The 20,503-nt window shown below is 39.2% G+C and overlaps 3 pseudogenes; 1 reads left to right on the forward strand and 2 right to left on the reverse strand.

The window, feature by feature from the left end:
• Positions 1 to 4,591: 4,591 nt before the first annotated feature.
• On the reverse strand, positions 4,592 to 5,071 carry LOC149186564 (5'-adenylylsulfate reductase-like 5 pseudogene; annotated as a pseudogene).
• Positions 5,072 to 5,203: 132 nt separating this feature from the next.
• Positions 5,204 to 6,937, reverse strand: LOC149186565 (uncharacterized; annotated as a pseudogene).
• Positions 6,938 to 9,395: 2,458 nt separating this feature from the next.
• LOC149186566 (uncharacterized) lies at positions 9,396 to 10,701 on the forward strand (annotated as a pseudogene).
• Positions 10,702 to 20,503: the final 9,802 nt, after the last annotated feature.

A 20,503-nucleotide genomic window follows, 5' to 3' on the forward strand; every position in this document is an offset into this window, starting at 1 on the left:
AACAGGGGAAGTTGAGAGGAGATTGAGTAGAGACATCTACTCATGCAGAGACCTCCAATAGGGGGAAACTTTGAGCCAGGTGGGCAGAGGGATCACATGCAGCCATACCTCCAGGTAGGAGGTGGTGCGATGTGGAGTGATCGTCCTAAGGAGGAGGGGCAGGATCCTTGAGGTACCCAACCTCTTTGATTCGACTTTGCTACAGGAGCCCCAATGTGGAGTAGCAGGAACTGACTGATTGGGTAGAGACAAATGCAGATGGAGCGGCAGAGAGAGCTACAGTGCAGGAAATCCCAAGACAACGCAGAGCATGCAGGCTACTGCAATGTGAGAGGCACAAGTGTGTTGCACAGTGCAGGGTAGCATAGAGAGATGTGCAACGGTGTGAGATGCATGGAGATGTTGCAATAGTGCAGAGGTCAGAGAGGGAGCACTTGTCAGCAGCAGGTAGAGCTTCAACATCAAAGTATGTTTCTAGCCCAATAGAGAAGTTAGTTGGGAGTTTTTTTTTGGTCCAAGTTGTTATCTCAAAATCAGACCCTGGAAGGCTGCTGACCAGGAAGACTTCAAGTAACTATTTCAAACCAATCTTTAGACTAAGGCTTAGCCTCCCTAGCCTGAGAGGGCTCTCTCAAAGGGTTATTGATTTTGACTAATAATAAGATGGCTAACTCTTGTGGAATAACATTGACAAATATGAAGGCTGGAAAAACATTAAACAAGTTTCCATTGGGCCTATGGAGTCAACAACAACTCAGTAAATAATGATGCTGCCTTTACATGGAAGTCAGGGCACTTAGCATTTAAATGTTCAGAACACAACACACATATGGAACCACAGCTCATAAGTGCACACAGGAAGTCAGAGCACAATCAGTGAATTCTGAGTGATTGTACACCAATGCAACTGTAAAAAGACATAAAGGAAAAGATAAAATCATACATTCTGAATATAGAAATCCCTCATGAATCCTGAGAAGTAAAGAAGCTCAAATTATATTACTGAAAACTCTGTCTTTACATAAGCCAAAACAATGCTCTGTTCATCAAATTTCCAACCCCCATTACATTGTTGTTTCAGCTATATATAGAATCCTTATTCTAACTAATTCGAGCTTCCTCCTCCAGCATGAGGGGAGTCGATAACTACCTCTACTGACACCTATCAGCTATTGAACTAACTAATAAATACAACTAAAGTGCTGACTGGAGTTTTTAAAGAGTTCTAAATTAACTATAACTCTAACTCCATATTACATGCCTGATGGCTTTAATTACAATGAACCTCGTTCTTTGACATCTGCTCCTTTCTGGCGGTGGCTGTGATGGATGTTTGTAGCTGCTTGCTGGCCTTTAATGTCGTATCCTTTTACCTCTGCTGAGAAATAGGAAACTGTCCTTGTTTTTATGCCTTTGTTTTCCTCAAAATATTCAACTCCGAAGAAGCTTGCCTTTATCCTTTAATTACCCAAAAATGGAGAAAGCTGCCACGTCTTTGATGTGCTGTCCACCGTTTGCATACGTGAAAGCCAAAACTTTTGCAAACTGTAACTGTTTCACATATCCTAAAGTGTGATAAATATGAAATATGCCTCCTTTATGACAAAAATCCAAAGTTGGATTCGAAAGCATATTATCTCCACGTGTCTTGACCTGGTTAACTGTTAGATAGCTTTAGATGATGCCTTGTATGCCTTTTAGATGTTTCCCTTTCAAAATTCCCGCCTATAATTCAAAACTGCTTGTTTTGCGTTAAAATCATCACCTACAGCAGTTTCGTAGCGCGCGTTAAAATCATCACCTACAGCAGTTTCGTAGCGCGCTACGAAACTGCTGTGTAATTTCAAAAACACAGTCTTAGACTCTACTCTGTTTGTATACCTTATCTTCAATTTCATTGCCTAAAAAAGGAGCACCAGATTTGTCTTGTCTAAAATATTTTGGCCTGAAGATCTGAAGGCAGTTGAGAATAACTAGGGAGTATTGATAGTTCAGTTACTCTATTTTTTGTAGTTCCCTCTAGCTGATCCATACGTTTTGTCAATGCATAACAAGTAGCTTCAATTTCATCTTGACCTGTCATTAAAATAAGAATATCTCCTGCTGGGCAGGTAATGTGAATAGTCATAGCTTGTTTCACAGCTGCTTCTACATAGTCTTCACAAGGAGTTTTGCTATACAGTATATTGACAGGAAATGTCCGTCCAGGTATATTGAAAACATGTACACCTCCAAAGAAAACGGAAAACTTCTGTGCATTTAAAGTTGCAGATGTTACAATAAGCTTGAAGTCACGACACTGTGCAACTATTTGTTTCAAATCCCGAATAATACATCTGTATTTAAAGATCTTTCATGTGCTTCATCCATAACAATTACACTGTACTAATCTAAGTCTGGTTCATGTAGAGTTTCCCGCAGCAACACTCCATCTGTCATGTAATTGATTATAGTATTTGGGCCAATTACATCCTCAAATCGAATGGCATAACCAACTTTATCTCCCAATTCAGTTTCCATTTTTTCACTGACTCGCTTGGCAATGCTCATAGCTGCAACACGTCTTGGTTGAGTGCATTCAATCATACCATATGTTGTATATCCATCCTCGTGCAAATACTGTGTAAGCTGTGTAGTCTTCCCTAATCCTGTCTCCCCGACTACCACAATCACCTGATTTTCACGTACAACCTGCAAGAGATCATCTCGAGTGGAGTATATCGGAAGATACTGCTGCTGTTCATATAGTGTCTTTGATTTTGCAAATTCGCTGATTACTTCACCTTGTTTCTCTTCCCAAGAAAGCAATGGCAGAGTAGACTTGGGAGACTCGTTAGTGGCCATTCTGTATGTATGATATACAACACTGCTCTTTTCCTGTGAGCTCTTGATCACTTGTCATGTCATAGATATATCCCTGTGGCCAAACTGGTGTGGTCCATGAAGAATGCCCGTTGCCCACACTGGCATGAACTGAGATGGAGAATACCATAAGCTTGAAACAGCTTAATACCCTCTCCACCAGTGCTTCAAGGTCACAATCCTTGGGATTATAGCCATTGCCTCAAAACCTGCATAACTGAAACCATCCTCAGGCGTTACATGAATAGTGAAAATAGCTGCTCCTTCAAAAGCATTCATGGAATACCCACATGGATCAAACTAAAAGTCACAAATCTTAGACTCAGGAAGAATATCGCTTATTCCAGAATTAAGTGTAATCTCCATTGCAGACTTGGAGGTATCCTTGTAAAAGACAGACGCCTGTTTGCGGTCCAATTGTGTCATGCACATCTCAAATGTATAAACGGGAGGAGCATTTCCCTCAAATGAAGTATCCACGGCACTAGCAGAGTAGACACGCCAATTATACGCTTTCCCAGAATCCCCCATCATGATCAATTGCATGAGTCTTATGCTTGTATGTCATAACTTCTGATAAGAACAGCTTCAACTGATGCCTATATGCATCCTGGTTATTTTTTACAAGAGCTTCATCATAGTTTGGTACTGAAGGAGTAATAAATCTAGGACAGGCATATGAAAAAAAAAATTCGTCATACACAGCCTCATCACTTCTCTGCATGCTTGCCATCTTCTTCCCATACTTCCCTTTCAGTTGATTGTTCACATTTTCCTCAACAAGCTTCATTTGTGGACAGATAGAGAGGCATATAGCCAATAGAGCATACATCTGTTCATTTTTCTTCAGAATTTGGTCAAACTGTGGAGACTTTTGATGGAACTATTTGGCCTTTATTATATACAACAGAACTTGATTGAAAGCCCGTATTGCCTCAACATACCTTCTCAACATAAGGTTGGCGGATCTATAATAATAAATAGTTGTGATATGGCTTCCAATCACTGAATTGTAGACACCTGTCTGGTTAACATCTATAGCTGCCAAGCACTTGAGTCCACTGTAATAATCTCCAAGAAGGCAATGTACACGAAGTAGACCAATAATACTAAAGTATCCCAGAACCTTTAGAACATTGCTTCCTCCATTATAGTCATATCCATCAGTTGCAGTAAATGTTAAATTACCTTCTTTCTCTTCCTCTAGGATCTGGATGATCTCAGACTTCTCAATAAGAGCCTGTAAATAGTTGAGCACACTATAGACATTCCACACCTCATTCAGATTTTTGTGACAGTGGCAACAATTTTCTCCAATTCAGAAGGAAACAATACAGACCACAGTTCTCTAGTTTTGAAGCAATAATCCTTAAACACCATATCTGACATGTCCTGATTGTTGATACCATAACCTTGGATTGATCTTTTTTCTATATCAACAAGATATAAGTAAATATTTGACATTTGTTTAAGAAACATAATCAGTTCTTCATTGGTTCTAGGAAACAAGTGTGCCCTTGCATTGTTATCAACAAAAAGATGTAGCCGTTGCTCAGTTGAATCTGTCATTGGCAGAGGATTCACTTGAGATATGGGATAGGAAAGCCTATAAGATTCAAGTTCTTTGCCACTGTGAGAATCTACGAATGAAATAATCCCTGTCTTATCATGTCCTAGACCACATTTCCCTATTTTCAGAACAGCTGGACTCTGGTCTATGTACTGGGCCTTAACCAAGAGAAACAGAGGCCAGAGATGCCCATACTCTTGCATTCTTAGCACCTTCTTGAAAGTTTCTTGTCTTTGAAAACTTTAAACGACACCAAATTCTATTCAAACCTGTAATCTCCTTATAGAAATGTACAAGTGAATCAAGGTCTTTTAATCCACGATAGCGCACCCTTGATGTCTGGTTCTGTAGAAAGAGAGATGGAAAACTATGAACTCCATTCCTCGAAAGAACACTGGGCATTAGAACAGACTCCTCTACAGCTACATGATAAATCTTTGGAAACATTGAAGATAGGTCATCATATAAAGATCGACATAACTTTGAAAATGGACACCATGAAGCATGAAACAGCACCGCCATGTGGGCATCATGATAACGTAGCATATCCAAGGCTCTTTCAAATGATACATCATCAAGCTCACTAACTCTGGAAGGATGAAAGACGGGAGTTTCAGATGACTCAAAGTCAGCAGTCATGCATTTTTCCGGCCATACAAAGGCCACTTCAGGCAAAGAAGGGCACGGACAATATGTCAGTCTGCTTATGAAATGAAGCATTCTTTTCAAGCACAGCGTGGTGACCTTCCCCTTCGATATTTTGGTCTGAACTCACTGGCAAACAGTTTCTTGAATGTGCACATCCCAATTGAAATCCAACATCTTTAGCAGAAAGCCCCTTTTTTTTTTAGTTCTCTTTGTATTTACAGAGTTCATCAACGGAATTCTTTCACTGAGTGAATGATACTGGATGAGACGACCCTTCGCTGTGGAAGATTCCAATATTGTGTTCTCCAAATCTATACCACCAATAGCCCGATCACATAGTCGAGCCAATAAAAGTCCAACCTCTACCATGCAAAATCCCAGTCGCCTGAAACTATTCCCAAGCTTTTCAAATTCACCACCGTGATGTTCTTGTGAAAAACTACCTCAACATATTCTTGATCAATTACCTTGGGTTCTGAATTCCCTTCTGGTGTGTTTGCAGAACAATATACTTGCAATTATGTACAGCCAATGAACGCAGGAAAGCGTAACTCACAGAGAACACCAAATCTCCAAAGAAAATCTTTGAGGAATGATAAACCTCGAGTTTGGTAATAACCTGATGCACAGCACATGAACTCCATATCTTCCATGACAAAGAGAATCGAGCCCTTTCTTATCCTTATTCTCAAAGGACCTTTTCGTAACACATTGTTCTAAGTTGCGCTCTTCATTTATGCATGGCAAAGCCTCCTTGGTGACTTCTGTGTCTGGCTCAAGGCCGGCAAGAAAAGCCTTCTGTTCATCTACACTTAATTGATCTGCAATTATTTCAGATTGATCTTCATCAGTCCCAGCTTCACAAGTTTCATGAACAGAACTTTTGACAGGTGTACCCTTTCTTGAAAGAAGTCTGATATGGAATTGCTTTTTTCAGGTTTCAACTTGATCTCCTTAATGCATTCTGGCCCATCAAATTGTGTTCTACCCATTGCAGGAGTCACTGGATACCACACCAGATCAGATTTTTCGTATGGCTGAGTAATTGTTTCAAATGTAAGGCAAGAAAGGTCATTCAGCCAAGCATCAATTGCACCCTCCGTCCCCAATATAACAGGCATTCAATCATGAAGCCACGCCAATGCCTTAGAGGAACGTGTAGTCAAAATAGTAAATGTAAAGAGTACTCCTCCTTCAGAATCTTGCCATGTGTCATAAAGAGCTGCAAAGACAAGGGGTTTTTTATCTTGAAAATGTATATAGAATGGTTGCTTCTTCACTCCATCCTTTTTCCACTCGTAAAAACCTTCAACTGTCACAAGGCAACGACAATCTGGAATAAGTCGACAAAAAGAAGCCTTCTCATGAGCCGATTCTGATCGAGCATTCGTTTCTCTATCTGCATTTATACATCACAGGACTCTTCATTTGTAAGAATATTTGAAGCCACATCTGAATGGGTCACATTTGGTATTAGATGCTCTGCACGTGCTTCTCCGGCCTGCGCAACACATTTACAATCTCTGGATGCAATCTTAGAACAGGACAGATGTGCCGCCACGCCACGAACAATACAGCATTGAATTGAAGAATTCGAAATTGCCACGGGACCAAGGGACTGCAGTGGCAGAAATGACTTCAAACACACACAACAGGTGGAAGGTTGTCCGCGATAACCAGACTCTTGGTTCCACGAATGGTGAGCCTCCGGGTTCTCAACTTTGTTTTTGACTTTCGCGTTGCTCTAGCTGCAGCTTTCATTGACATCCAGCGAAGAGAAATATTTCTTTTCCATTGTAAAATAACATAGGCAATAGCTACAACCCCCACCAATGCAAAGAGTAGCAACGCCGACATAAATAAACTGGAGTCATAAAAACTTGATCGTGAGAACTCAGGAACTTGGATCAGCATGAAATCACCTAAAACATGTTGCGTTGCGAAACTGCTAAAGGATTTATACGCTGCAGAAACACTTCAAAACTGACTTATGCGCTACGAAATCACCTAGACGGAGGTTTCTGCGCTGTGAACTTTGAAATAGGATTGACATATGGAGCTTAGGTGTGGTGTGAGACCATTGATGAACTAAAACAGAGAATTGACCCCATTTGATACACTAGCAAGACTCTTAAACAAGATGGAAAGGCTAGGCCCAAAACTGACACCAATCTTTTGACAGATAATCGAACTGAGGTGAACAATTTAAAAATTTTTCTTGAGTGATAACAGTGGCTCCACTTGGGATAGTGTGCTCCTGTAGTACACTAAGAACTCGTATGTCCAGTGCCTTATCCATTTATGACAAACAGAAATTTGCTTGATAAGCATCCCTTTCAAGCTTCTGGGGCATTCACCTCGGGCTTAAGTTTGATGATGACTGTAGGAGAAATAAATCTACATCTACTATAAAAAAAAATGCTCAGTTGACCTTGAGCTTATTTTCACTTTCCTACCTACCTACCCTATCAGCTGCAAGTTCCACTTGTAGCTCAAGCAACATGATATTTCCAATAAAGCCAATCAATTGTCTTCTCTGATATTGGAGGCTCTTGACTGCATTCGACCTCAAAATAACCATGGTAGTGAGATGACCAAATCAACCCATAATATACTTGATTTTCATAATGCAAATGAAAATGAAAGACCGGAGTGCAAAGCTTGTCCATATATTCACTTATAGGGTCAAAGAATACATGGTTATGTTGATGATCATCATAACATTCTACATCTTTAGACAGCTGATTCTCAACCACACAAGATTGTTTTGATATGCTATCGAACTGCTTTTCTGAATGCTGCCTACAAACAATGTAATTTTCCTCTTTCTTATGATCAGTTATTGCTGTAAGCTGCTGAGAAGTTTGATATAAAAAACCAACCTTTTCCTTTGCCTGAGGGTCGTAGAAGTTATCTTCCAGTACCTCTTCTTACTGTTTGCAATCAATTTCATCTTCATTATGATTCGAAGACTGAGAAGTCTGCTGCATCTCTACATCAATATCAGAGGATTGAACATGGTTTTCACAAGTAAACCCCTGCTGATCTTCATGCTGCGTTTCATGAGATGTTATACTTTCTTCTCGGTGCTGAAATGCATTGTTATGAAGAGCCTCTAAAATTTCTTCATCCATAAATTCATCATCATCATAACAATCTTCCAAGTACTGAATAAGACTTAAAGAATGTCTACAGCAATCTTTAAGCAGCAATAAGGAAGGATAACCTTCTTTATACATTTCACAGAATTCATCATGAAAACTAGCAAGCGAATATATTGAACCATTTTCCAGACTTTTATACCAAGACCATGCTTTTCCTTCTAAAGTGGTCATAAACATTTTCATGAGACAATCTTCAGGGAAATGAACCTTAAGACTGCGTACATGCATATGGAATTTAACCAAATGAAGAGCAGCATTGTCCTTCTTTTCATCTTTGAATATTGGAAGATCCTCTAACCAATCAACCTCTGGCATAGGATTTGGAAAACCAGGGATATGAGACCGATTCATAGGAGCATACCTGGCATTTATTCTTGCAGTGGAATTCATCTTGAAACCTCATCAAGCTACTGATCTTCTAGCAGTGGAGTCACCTTCCAATTTCTTATTCAGCAATATCTGCAACAACAATGGAGTCCCAAACTTAGGTGGAATATCTGCAACAACAATGTCCATGACAGTTGTTTTTGCTGGGATTTGTGTGAGTGCCACAAAAACATCCTTTATTAAACCAATGCAATGAACTCTCTTTCTCTGAGTAGAAGAGAGAAATCTGAATCAAATGACTCAGCATATCTCAACTGTGCCAAAGCTCCAGGAGGTTTCAAATGTGCTGGAATAGAATTATATGTTTTATTAAACCTCTTAGAAAAGTTTTGGACAGTTTCATCTGGAGCTCTTCTTAGATTATTGTATTCGGTGAGGGCTTGAAATAACTGTTATCACTCAAGAAAAAATTTTAAATTGTTCACCTCAGTTCGATTATCTGTCAAAAGATTGGTGTCAGTTTTGGGCCTAGCCTTTCCATCTTGTTTAAGAGTCTTGCTAGTGTATCAAATGGGGTCAATTCTCTGTTTTAGTTCATCAATGGTCTCACACCACACCTAAGCTCCATATGTCAATCCTATTTCAAAGTTCACAGCGCAGAAACCTCCGTCTAGGTGATTTCGTAGCGCATAAGTCAGTTTTGAAGTGTTTCCGCAGCGTATAAATCCTTTAGCAGTTTCGCAGCGCAACATGTTTTAGGTGATTTCATGCTGATCCAAGTTCCTGAGTTCTCACGATCAAGTTTTTATGACTCCAGTTTATTTATGTCGGCGTTGCTACTCTTTGCGTTGGTGGGGGTTGTAGCTATTGCCTATGTTATTTTACAATGGAAAAGAAATATTTCTCTTCGCTGGATGTCAATGAAAGCTGCAGCTAGAGCAACGCGAAAGTCAAAAACAAAGTTGAGAACCCCGGAGGCTCACCATTCGTGGAACCAAGAGTCTGGTTATCGCGGACAACCTTCCACCTGTTGTGTGTGTTTGAAGTCATTTCTGCCACCGCAGTCCCTTGGTCCCGTGGCAATTTCGAATTCTTCAATTCAATGCTGTATTGTTCGTGGCGTGGCGGCACATCTGTCCTGTTCTAAGATTGCATCCAGAGATTGTAAATGTGTTGCGCAGGCCGGAGAAGCACGTGCAGAGCATCTAATACCAAATGTGACCCATTCAGATGCGGCTTCAAATATTCTTACAAATGAAGAGTCCTGTGATGTATAAATGCAGATAGAGAAACCAATGCTCGATCAGAATCGGTTCATGAGAAGGCTTCTTTTCGTCGACTTATTCCAAGTTGTCGTTGCCTTGTGACAGTTGAAGGTTTTTACGAGTGGAAAAAGGATGGAGCGAAGAAGCAACCATTCTATATACATTTTCAAGATAAAAAACCCCTTGTCTTTGCAGCTCTTTATGACACATGGTAAGATTCTGAAGGAGGAGTACTCTTTACATTTACTATTTTGACTACACGTTCCTCTAAGGCATTGGCGTGGCTTCATGATTGAATGCCTGTTATATTGGGGACGGAGGGTGCAATTGATGCTTGGCTGAATGACCTTTCTTGCCTTACATTTGAAATAGTTACTCAGCCATACGAAAAATCTGATCTGGTGTGGTATCCAATGACTCCTGCAATGGGTAGAACACAATTTGATGGGCCAGAATGCATTAAGGAGATCAAGTTGAAACCTGAAAAAAGAAATTCCATATCAGACTTCTTTCAAGAAAGGGTACACCTGTCAAAAGTTCTGTTCATGAAACTTGTGAAGCTGGGACTGATGAAGATCAATCTTAAATAATTGCAGATCAATTAAGTGTAGATGAACAGAAGGCTTTTCTTGCCGGCCTTGAGCCAGACACAGAAGTCACCAAGGAGGCTTTGCCATGCATAAATGAAGAGCGCAACTTAGAACAATGTGTTACGAAAAGGTCCTTTGAGAATAAGGATAAGAAAGGCCTCGATTCTCTTTGTCATGGAAGATATGGAGTCCATGTGTTGTGCATTAGGTTATTACCAAACTCGAGGTTTATCATTCCTCAAAGATTTTCTTTGGAGATTTGGTGTTCTCTGTGAGTTACGCTTTCCTGCGTTCATTGGCTGTACATAATTGGAAGTATATTGTTCTGCAAACACACCAGAAGGGAATTCAGAACCCAAGGTAATTGATCAAGAATATGCTGAGGTAGTTTTTCACAAGGACATCACGGTGGTGAATTTGAAAAGCTTGGGAATAGTTTCAGGCGACTGGGATTTTGCATGGTAGAGGTTGGACTTTTATTGGCTCGACTATGTGATCGGGCTATTGGTGGTATAGATTTGGAGAACACAATATTGGAATCTTCCACAGAAAAGGGTCGTCTCATCCACTATCATTCACTCAGTGAAAGAATTCCGTTGATGAACTCTGTAAATACAAAGAGAACTAAAAAAAAATGGGTTTTCTGCTAAAGATGTTGGATTTCAATTGGGATGTGCACATTCAAGAAACTGTTTGCCAGTGAGTTCAGACCAAAATATCGAAGGGAAAGGTCACCACGCTGTGCCTGAAAAGAATGCTTCATTTCATAAGCAGACTGACATATTGCCCGTGCCCTTCTTTGCCTGAAGTGGCCTTTGTATGGCCGGAAAAATGCATGACTGCTGACTTTGAGTCATCTGAAACTCCCGTCTTTCATCCTTCCAGAGTTAGTGAGCTTGATGATGTATCATTTGAAAGAGCCTTGGATATGCTACGTTATCATGATGCCCGCATGGCGGTGCTGTTTCATGCTTCATGGTGTCCATTTTCAAAGTTATGTCAATCTTTATATGATGACCTATCTTCAATGTTTCCAAAGATTTATCATGTAGCTGTAGAGGAGTCTGTTCTAATGCCCAGTGTTCTTTCGAGGAATGGAGTTCATAGTTTTCCATCTCTCTTTCTACAGAACCAGACATCAAGGGTGCACTATTGTGGATTAAAAGACCTTGATTCACTTGTACATTTCTATAAGGAGATTACAGGTTTGAATAGAATTTGGTGTCGTTTAAAGTTTTCAAAGACAAGAAACTTTCAAGAAGGTGCTAAGAATGCAAGAGTATGGGCATCTCTGGCCTCTGTTTCTCTTGGTTAAGGCCCAGTACATAGACCAGAGTCCAGCTGTTCTGAAAATAGGGAAATGTGGTCTAGGACATGATGAGACAGGGATTATTTCATTTGTAGATTCTCACAGTGGCAAAGAACTTGAATCTTATAGGCTTTCCTATCCCATATCTCAAGTGAATCCTCTGCCAATGACAGATTCAACTGAGCAACGGCTACATCTTTTTGTTGATAACAATGCAAGGGCACACTTGTTTCCTAGAACCAATGAAGCACTGATTATGTTTCTTAAACAGATGTCAAATATTTACTTATATCTTGTTGATATAGAAAAAAGATCAATCCAAGGTTATGGTATCAACAATCAGGACATGTCAGATATGGTGTTTAAGGATTATTGCTTCAAAACTAGAGAACTGTGGTCTGTATTGTTTCCTTCTGAATTGGAGAAAATTGTTGCCACTGTCACAAAAATCTGAATGAGGTGTGGAATGTCTATAGTGTGCTCAACTATTTACAGGCTCTTGTTGAGAAGTCTGAGATCATCCAGATCCTAGAGGAAGAGAAAGAAGTCAATTTAACATTTACTGCAACTGATGGATATGACTATAATGGAGGAAGCAATGTTCTGAAGGTTCTGGGATACTTTAGTATTATTGGTCTACTTCGTGTACATTGCCTTCTTGGAGATTATTACAGTGGACTCAAGTGCTTGGCAGCTATAGATGTTAACCAGACAGGTGTCTACAATTCAGTGATTGGAAGCCATATCACAACTATTTATTATTATAGATCCGCCAACCTTATGTTGAGAAGGTATGTTGAGGCAATACGGGCCTTCAATCAAGTTCTGTTGTATATAATAAAGACCAAACAGTTCCATCAAAAGTCTCCACAGTTTGACCAAATTCTGAAGAAAAATGAACAGATGTATGCTCTATTGGCTATATGCCTCTCTATCTGTCCACAAATGAAGCTTGTTGAGGAAAATGTGAACAATCAGCTGAAAGGGAAGTATGGGGAGAAGATGGCAAGCATGCAGAGAAGTGATGAGGCTGTGTATGACGAATTTTTTTTTTCATATGCCTGTCCTAGATTTATTACTCCTTCAGTACCAAACTATGATGAAGCTCTTGTAAAAAAATAACCAGGATGCATATAGGCATCAGTTGAAGCTATTCTTATCAGAAGTTATGACATACAAGCATAAGACTCATGCAATTGATCATGATGGGGGATTCTGGGAAAGCGTATAATTCGCGTGTCTACTCTGCTAGTGCCGTGGATACTTCATTTGAGGGAAATGTTCCTCCCGTTTATACATTTGAGATGTGCATGACACAATTGGACCGCAAACAGGCGTCTGTCTTTTACAAGGATACCTCCAAGTCTGCAATGGAGATTACACTTAATTCTGGAATAAGCGATATTCTTCCTGAGTCTAAGATTTGTGACTTTCAGTTTGATCCATGTGGGTATTCCATGAATGCTTTTGAAGGAGCAGCTATTTTCACTATTCATGTAACGCCTGAGGATGGTTTCAGTTATGCAGGTTTTGAGGCAATGGGCTATAATCCCAAGGATTGTGACCTTGAAGCACTGGTGGAGAGGGTATTAAGTTGTTTCAGGCTTATGGTATTCTCCATCTCAGTTCATGCCAGTGTGGGCAACGGGCATTCTTCATGGACCACACCAGTTTGGCCACAGGGATATATCTATGACATGACAAGTGATCAAGAGCTCACAGGAAAAGAGCAGTGTTGTATATCATACATACAGAATGGCCACTAACGAGTCTCCCAAGTCTACTCTGCCATTGCTTGCTTGGGAAGAGAAAAAAGGTGAAGCAATCAGCGAATTTGCAAAATCAAAGACACTATATGAACAGCGGCAGTATCTTCCGATATACTCCACTCGAGATGATCTCTTGCAGGTTGTACGTGAAAATCAGGTGATTGTGGTAGTCGGGGAGACAGGATTAGGGAAGACTACACAGCTTACACAGTATTTGCACGAGGATGGATATACAACATATGGTATGATTGGATGCACTCAACCAAGACGTGTTGCAGCTATGAGTGTTGCCAAGCGAGTCAGTGAAAAAATGGAAACTGAATTGGGAGATAAAGTTGGTTATGCCATTCGATTTGAGGATGTAACTGGCCCAAATACTATAATCAAGTACATGACAGATGGAGTGTTGCTGCGGGAAACTCTCCGTGAACCAGACTTAGATCAGTACAGTGTAATTGTTATGGATGAAGCACATGAAAGATCTTTAAATACAGATGTATTATTCGGGATTTTGAAACAAATAGTTGCACAGTGTCGTGACTTCAAGCTTATTGTAACATCTGCAACTTTAAATGCACAGAAGTTTTCCGTTTTCTTTGGAGGTGTACATGTTTTCAATATACCTGGACGGACATTTCCTGTCAATATACTGTATAGCAAAACTCCTTGTGAAGACTATGTAGAAGCAGCTGTGAAACAAGCTATGACTATTCACATTACCTGCCCAGCAGGAGATATTCTTATTTTCATGACAGGTCAAGATGAAATTGAAGCTACTTGTTATGCATTGGCAGAACGTATGGATCAGCTAGAGGGAACTACAAAAAATAGAGTAACTGAACTATCAATACTCCCTAGTTATTCTCAACTGCCTTCAGATCTTCAGGCCAAAATATTTTTGAAATTACACAGCAGTTTCGTAGCGCGCTACGAAACTGCTGTAGGTGATGATTTTAACGCAAAACAAGCAGTTTTGAATTATAGGCGGGAATTTTGAAAGGGAAACATCTAAAAGGCATACAAGGCATCATCTGAAGCTATCTAACAGTTAACCAGGTCAAGACACGTGGAGATAATATGCTTTCGAATCCAACTTTTGATTTTTGTCATAAAGGAGGCATATTTCATATTTATCACACTTCAGGATATGTGAAACAGTTACAGTTTGCAAACGTTTTGGCTTTCACGTATGCAAACGGTGGACAGCACATCAAAGACGTGGCAGCTTTCTCCATTTTTGGGTAATTAAAAGGATAAAGGCATGCTTCTTCGGAGTTGAATATTTTGAGGAAAACAAAGGCATAAAAACAGGGACAGTGTCCTATTTCTCAGCAGAGGTAAAAGGATACGACATTAAAGGCCAGCAAGCAGCTACAAACATCCATCACAGCCACCGCCAGAAAGGAGCAGAAGTCAAAGAACGAGGTTCATTGTAATTAAAGCCATCAAGCATGTAATATGGAGTTAGAGTCATAGTTAATTTAGAACTCTTTAAAAACTCCAGTCAGCACTTTAGTTGTATTTATTAGTTAGTTCAATAGCTGATAGGTGTCAGTAGAGGTAGTTATTGACTCCCCTCATGCTGGAGGAGGAAGCTCGAAGTAGTTAGAATAAGGATTCTATATATAGCTGAAACAGCAATGTAATGGAGGTTGGAAATTTGATGAACAGAGCATTGTTTTGGCTTATGTAAAGACAGAGTTTTCAGTAATATAATTTGAGCTTCTTTACTTCTCAGGATTCATGAGGGATTTCTATATTCAGAATGTATGATTTTATCTTTTCCTTTATGTCTTTTTACATTTGCATTGGTGTACAATCACTCAGAATTCATTGATTGTGCTCTGACTTCCTGTGTGCACTTATGAGCTGTGGTTCCATATGTGTGTTGTGTTCTGAACATTTAAATGCTAAGTGCCCTGACTTCCATGTAAAGGCAGCATCATTATTTACTGAGTTGTTGTTGACTCCATAGGCCCAATGGAAACTTGTTTAATGTTTTTCCAGCCTTCATATTTGTCAATGTTATTCCACAAGAGTTAGCCATCTTATTATTAGTCAAAATCAATAACCCTTTGAGAGAGCCCTCTCAGGCTAGGGAGGCTAAGCCTTAGTCTAAAGATTGGTTTGAAATAGTTACTTGAAGTCTTCCTGGTCAGCAGCCTTCCAGGGTCTGATTTTGAGATAACACAAGTGTTGCATACAGAACATTCCGATGGTACAAGATCAGATTCAAGAGGAAGCCTTTCTTGTTGAGAGGGAGTGTTGAAAAATGTGCAACAAGAAATGTTAAAAATAGAACTTGCTAAAAATAGTAGTTTGGCCAGTGAGGTCATTGGCCACATTGAGTGAGAGGTGAAACTGCTAAAAATAACACTTTCTAAAATAGCATTTCTGGGTCCCTTCCTATTGTTAGCAATCCCTGGTCTAACTATATGAAGTAAAATTCAAATTTGGTCTTACCAGTGGTTTGGAAATTAATTAATTAATTCTCTACAAGTTAATTAGTTGAGGACAATTAGACCAGAGGTCTTTGTGAGATCATGCAATTATTTTCTCCTTTGATTTAGTAATTTATCACTTGATTAAAGGAGATAAGGTTCAGTTCTATATTGAGAGGATCAGTTGACTTAGTTTAACTTATTCAAGTCCGGTTAGATTAATTTAACAAGTTGTTAAATTAATGAGATACAGTTTGCTAATGCTTGCATGCATGTGACAACTATTATTTTCAGATAACTGAGTATTTTCTCATGGATAACTGATGCATGTCAGTTCAGACAGAGACCCAGTTGAGATCAGATGTGGGACAATGTACTATCAGATGCTAGGATATTTCTAGTAAGTATTCCTTGCATGAGGAAGGTATCTATTTTCTTCTATGACTACATAGTTGGACCTAAGGTGACAGTAGGTATGATCAAGCCAGGTTATAGCCTATATAATGAGGCCTAGGTAGTCCATGATTTTCATCTTTTGATTGAAGATCATCAGAGTAAAGAGAGAGCAGGATAACTTTTGAGCTGATTCTTTTTGTATGTTGTTGAAGATTTCCACTTGATTGATAATACAGAGATGGGGTTTTAGGTTGGTGCTTTTCCTAGATAAATTATTCTGTGTTATGTGTGATTGATTCCTTCTTATCAGTTATATCTGTTCATGCTTGATGTTTCTCATGTTCAATTAAGCTTCCACTAAGTTTATGGTAGATGTAGATCTAGTATTATGCTTTAGTACATTGCATATATCAGTTGGATCTGCAGGGAAATTTCTACATGATATCAGTGAGCTAGCTGATTTGTAGAGAAAATTCTACAATCCACCATGATTTTCATCCATAGTGTTTAATTTATCTTGGATGCATATTTGAGTGTTGAGCCTTTTCGTTTCATAGATGGGAAACGAGCTGGTTGGCTGGGGCCCAGCCAACCTAGCTTGTTTACCCCTTGTACTTCCGTTATTCAGAAAGACAATGTGAATATTTCCTTTTGTAGCTCCGAGGTGTGACAGTTCTGATATTTATTTCTGAAATTATGATTTAAATTGCTTTTGTAGTTAAAGTGTGAAAAGGATTCATGGCTTTGGGAGTTAGCTGAGTTTATTTCGTTTATGAAATTCCATTCTCGCATTTTCTTTACTCTCAATCCTTGTCTCAATTCGCTTTCGCTCGGATTGTGCAGGAAGCTCCTTCCTGCACCAGTGCATGCAGCTGCATGCACATTGGTTTAGTTATTCATTTTTCAACAAACATTGAATTGCTTTCCTGCATATTATTTCTAGTTATTTTGCAAGCGAATGAACTGTTAACTTCAGTAATTGTCTTCAACATTAAAAGTATATCTCTAGAAGATCTGAGAATAGTTGCATGAATTTATCATAAGCATATTATACTTGCATTTTATGTCTTCTGAACAAAGAACAGAAACCCTTCGAGTGGATTACCAAAGTTAGTTGACACATGCAGATCACTTAGACTACTATCTTGATTCCTTTGAGTTGCTTTCATTTCATGAAGTTTACTTCCTTTGTAGGATTTAATTAATTAAGGAATTTCTTTTCCACAAATAATTTACTTCAGGATTTCATTTGTAGTTGCAATTCTTTTTCTACACATCTTTCAATCCTTTCGAAAGTAAGTTGGAAACTGGGTGAAGGAAACTCTGCCTCAGTGCAAGAGCTGGTCTCTTGTCATAGAAATAGAGTGCTCTAAGCCTTGAAGCTTAGAGAACCTTCACTAAGACATAAATCTTTAGTAAGGGAGGTCAAATATACTTTTACACATAGACACTGTACCTGCACTAGTGCAAGCAGATTGCAACAGTGCAAGAACAGGTTGTTTGTGTAGAAGGAAGATCAAGAGGAAAATAGATCTCTGCAAGGGCCCACTTGTCAGACTGTTAGCCATCCATCTGAAGATGAACATAGCATTTCATTCCAACATTTAAGATTGTTTCAGTTGTGTGAAAACTCCTTTACTTGATTTACTTGCAAATTGTTCTTTTACATTCCAGCACTAGAGTTGCTTTGGTGTCAATTGCCTTTACGATTGTTTTCTATCTGATTTTGCAAGCATTTCCTTTAAGAAGTAGGATTAGGAATAAGAAAAGTTCATACCACTTCTGGCATTGCCTGTGCTTCGTCTCTAAGTTTACGAAACCCCGGGTTGACAATTAAGTGTTGAGGAGTTTTCTTAAGTGAAATTCCTGCACCCAACATTTCGGTGTCGTTGTCGGGAAGGCGATTTGAATTGGTAAGAATTTTCCATTTTTTTCAATAGGGGTAAGTCTTCTATTATTTTTTCCTGTAGTGTGTTTCTATTGTTTGAAGGCATTTATAGGTGCTGATTTATTTTTTTGAAAATTACAGTTTTTATTTGAATTTCATTTTGTCATTTTTTTGAAATGAATTCCTAAAAGAGGTAGGGATCCGAAGCCCATTAGGGGCCAAAGAAATATGGACAATCTAAAACCAAAACTCATATTGGGCCTTATTTTGTAGGCAGAAAGTCCAAACAAACTCATACTCGTCACGCGGGAACAGTCCAACTAGGCTCTCGTAGCAGTGGTCCAGGGGTGACACAACCCATAAAGGGGAAGAAGGGGACTGTTGGAATCCATAGTCAGCCTTCTCAGCCTGTTGAGAGCGGTTCATGTGGAAGAACAACAATGGCAGATATGGAAGACCATGCAGAAGGAAGTGGTGAAAATCAGGTAAATGAGGAACAGTCCACTTTTGGATCCCCAATTATGAATCCTAATATACAAGTACAAATGAAAAATATTTCACCATCAACTCTTCCTCATTTCTACGGTAAGGTACATGAAGATCCAAACTCTTTCTTATTTGAGTTTGATATTTTGTGTAGAAGTTATGATTACTCATTTGATGCCCAGATGTTAAAGTTGTTTCCTGCAACTCTCAAGGATGCAGCACTCTACTAGTACATGGGACTAGGAGGAAACAATATAAATTCTTGGGAGAAAATGAAGAGAGTGTTCTTATCGCAATATCAGGAATATTGTAAAACTAGAGATATTCAAGATGAAATCTTTACTATTGTGCAAAATGATGATGAAATGCTAGAGGACTACTTGGAGAGATTCTTGTACATCCTCCAAAGGTCAAAGCACAAATTTGATCTAAGTACCATTAGAACCTTGTTCCTACGTGGGCTTACTGATGATGCTAGAAATAATTTAAATTTGTTAGGACAAGGGGATATTGCTCAAAAAACTTTTGATCAGATATGTGACTTGTGCAGGAAATTCTCGAGGAACTAAAATAGATCTGGTAAAGTAATTCGGAAGAGAAAAAGGAAAAATGAATCTACTGATACTATGATTATTGGCTTAGAAAACAAAATGGACAATATGAAAATTGAAATAATGAATACTGTTAGTAAACAAATAGACTCTTTGAAGTTTCAACAAAAACTTGTAGAAGAGCAAGAGATATTGTCTATTTTCTGTCCTAAATGTAGAAGAAAGCATCCTTTAAGAGAATGTCCTCTCGATATTAAAGAAACTAATAAATGTGCAATTTGTGCAGATAACCATGCTACAGAAAAATGTCCCTCCATACCTGGGCTGAAAGATGTACTTGAAGGGGGACAACCTGAAGCTAAATCATTGCATGCTATGGGAGCACGAAGAAATTGGCCTCAGGTAAGTGCAGGTATGGTTCCTGAACCTCCACCACATTTTTTTGGTTATAATGCACACTCATATTCCTATCCTAACACTGGTCACTCTCAACATTGGCAACATGGGAATCAATATCAGTATGGACAACCCTCCCAATCTTGGCAACAAGGATGGAGAGGGCCAAACCATTCACATCATTCACATCATTCCTATCCTGCACCTATGCAATCATACCCTCCTACATATGCACCTTACCCAATGCCTCAACCATCATTACCTTTGCTGAGCCAACCCATGCCACCATTACTTTTACCTCCACCGTTTCGACCTTCTCAGCTGCCTGCTCAACCTTTACCCAACCCCAATAATAAAGTAGTACAAATGATCCATTCTATGAACTCGCTTTCTTCATCCAGATATCAAACTATGCTAGTTGGAGTCAATGATCTCTAATTGAGATCAGGGAAGGTAGTAACCTCAGAAAATCAAAAGCAACCTATGGTGATTATTAATGAGAAAGGAGAAGAGGAAACTCCTGACCATTCTAAAAAAGATGACACCATTCAGCCTATCCCTATACATTCTGAGCCCTTGTCATCTTCTTCCAATTGACCTCCCTATCCAGAGAGGTTAGTTGTGGAGAAGAAAGACCCCATTCCTGAGTCTAGCCTAGCTTCTAAGCTTAGGAACCTTTTCATAAGGGTACCTTTGCTCCAAGCTATCAAAGAGATCCCCATCTGTAAAAAAATCATTAGGGAACTTTGTCTCAAGAAGCCAGGAAGGAGAATATTGGAACCTCAAACTATTCAATTTGTTGGTAGAGCAACATATTTGATGACGGGGTGTATGCACATGG

This window comes from Pinus tabuliformis, chromosome 3_1 (genome assembly GCF_031772625.1).
Source record: "Pinus tabuliformis cultivar Carrire ecotype Pingquan chromosome 3_1, CPIR1, whole genome shotgun sequence".
Lineage (NCBI taxonomy): Eukaryota > Viridiplantae > Streptophyta > Pinopsida > Pinales > Pinaceae > Pinus > Pinus tabuliformis.